The sequence below is a fragment of the Piliocolobus tephrosceles genome, chromosome 12 (assembly GCF_002776525.5).
Source record: "Piliocolobus tephrosceles isolate RC106 chromosome 12, ASM277652v3, whole genome shotgun sequence".
In the NCBI taxonomy this organism is placed as follows: Eukaryota; Metazoa; Chordata; class Mammalia; order Primates; family Cercopithecidae; genus Piliocolobus; species Piliocolobus tephrosceles.
Genome location: NC_045445.1, coordinates 52,367,522 through 52,369,916, shown reverse-complemented (window position 1 = coordinate 52,369,916; position 2,395 = coordinate 52,367,522). Strand labels below are relative to the sequence as shown.

The 2,395-nt window shown below is 43.3% G+C and overlaps 1 protein-coding gene across 1 annotated transcript in view; it reads right to left on the bottom strand.

The window, feature by feature from the left end:
* Positions 1 to 1,260, bottom strand: part of BTK (Bruton tyrosine kinase) — a 29,239-nt gene extending 27,979 nt beyond the window's left edge. Inside the window, exon 1 of the mRNA XM_026452150.1 lies at positions 1,095 to 1,260. The gene's annotated coding sequence lies outside the window, so the exon portion shown is untranslated. The remainder of the gene's footprint in view (positions 1 to 1,094) is intronic.
* Positions 1,261 to 2,395: the final 1,135 nt, after the last annotated feature.

Sequence of the window (2,395 nt, the reverse complement as noted above, 5' to 3'; positions counted from 1 at the left end):
CTTATGCTTTTGGTGGCACCGTGGAAGAAGAATGAATAAAGTGAGCAGTTTTTTTGTTTTTTTTTCTACTTTTTAAGCAGATTATTGCTCACACTAGGAAAGCAAGGGAGTGAATTTTATCAAAGCCTGGGGGCTATCCACACTGTTATTTTGCTCCTTCCTGTGGTGTAGGAGGTTCTATTCTCATGCTAGGGAGACGAAAATAGGTCAAAGGAACACCAGGGGTGTTCTGGACGATCGCTTTGCCACTTATCTACCATGTGTATGCCACCATCTTCTGGAGGTGGATTAATTCAATATTCTGTAAATTAGATTTTGAGAAAAATTGGGCAAGAGTGCGAACCTTTCCCTCCACCCTGCCACACACCCTGACTCCCTAGTTTAAATGATCTCTCACTGGAGTGACAAATTGATGAGTTTACAATCAGCCCTTTCCAACACTCAGTTTTAGCTCTAACCTCAAAGAGGTTCATTTTAACATTACAATTATGCATTTACTCAGGAGTAGTGGTAACCAAATAATACTACTCTATTCTCAGGAACTACCAACTCATTGAGATCCCTGTAATCATACCACAATCATTCTTGTGGCAAATTATAATTAAGTACCTCTTCACAATCAAAGACTCCAATTACAGGATAAAAAATAAAACCCTAAACAAATTGAGTACCATGGCCAGTAAATGGGGGTCAGAAGCATCCCAGCAAACCACGTCTGGTGTACTTCTCTTAGTTGAATAGATCGCAGGCAGCATTTTACCTTTAGTTTTGTTGTAGGCTCTTAGTGGATACATTCCCTGCTTAGACCCACCATCTGTTTCATTCTTGGCCCCTGCTCTTACTTCCTATAAGACAGGTCCTTCTGGAAGCTGCCTCTACTCTTTTTCTGTTTTAGAACAAATCCAGTTTGTACAAGAGGAAGTCTTCCTCTCTCTCAAGTATCTGTATTGGGGCAGGGTTTGGTGCTGGTCTGACTATGAGGAAGTAAGCAAGTCTCTCACTAGCCATCGCCCCTGTGAGCAAAAGGTGAAATGGCCTCCACCTCTAGATCATCGAGCTAGAGGTCTACCAGAATTGCCATGATTTGGTATCACCTTCTTTGACTGCTTTTCTCCTATTTCTTGTGATCCAGTCCAGACTCACACAGCCTGAAAATGTGGTAGCTCTTCCTTAGGCGCCACTGGTCCATCACTCAATAATGTGAAAGGAAACGGATCCATCTTTGAGTCCTCCAGAAGGTTGGTGTGTAACACACAGCTCTGAGTTAAAAAGTAGTTAGAGGGTAAAGTTTCTGTGGGTACTTATTGTTAAAGGCCTCATTTTTTTTTTTTTTTTTTTTTTTTTTTTGAGACGGAGTATTGCTTTGTTGCCCAGTCTGGAACACAGTGGCACAATCTTGGCTCACTGCAACCTCCACCTCCTGGGTTTAAGCAATTCTCCTGCCTCGGCCTCCCAAGTAGCTGGGATTACAGGCACATGCCACCATGCCTGACTAATTTTTGTATTTTTAGTAGAGGTAGGGTTTCCCCATGTTGGCCAGGCTGGTCTTGAACTCCTGACCTCAGGTGACCTGCCCACCTTGGCCTCCCAAAGTGCTGGAATTACAGGTATGAGCCATCGTGCCTGGCCAGTAAAGGCCCCATTTAAAAAAAAAAAAAAAAAAACAATTTCAGTAGCCTACAGAGTCAGTTTGACCACAAAATATGCGGACCCTGAGCTCCACTCGGGGTGAAGGGTGGAAATGGAAGTGACACGAGTGTCTCAAACACACACACACACACACACACACACACATGCCACTGTTGTTCATAGAAAGAAAGAAATGGGGGAGGAGAAATAATAGACACACAGCTCTTCATTTAAAATATAAAGTTCCAGTGTTATAATGTTCTCTTTATTAAACTATAAATGCAAAGATTTTTACATGGCCACCTTTTGCAGCCTCCTAGCTCCCTATGGAGCAGCAGAATTCAGAAAGACGAAGCTTATTAACAAGAGTTCAGCCATCATACAAACTGCACTGTGCCAAAGAATTAATAGAAATAGCACTTGCAGAATCAGTAAACTAAACCATCTTGGGCTCTTATCTTTGCTCATAAGATAAAATACTATTAAGAATAATAAGGCCAGGTGTGGTGGCTCATGCCCGTAATCCCAGCACTTTGGGAGGCCAAGGCTGGCGGATCACTTGAGGTCAGGAGTTAGAGACCAGCCTGGCCAACATTGTGAAATCCCGTCTCTACTAAAAATACAAAAAATTAGCTGGGCATGGTGACAGGCATCTGTAATCCCAGCAACTTGGGAGGCTGAGGCAGGAGAATTGCTTGAACCCAGGAGGTGGAGGCTGCAGTGAGCCAAGATCGTGACACTGCACTCCAGCCTGGAGTCCCAAGAA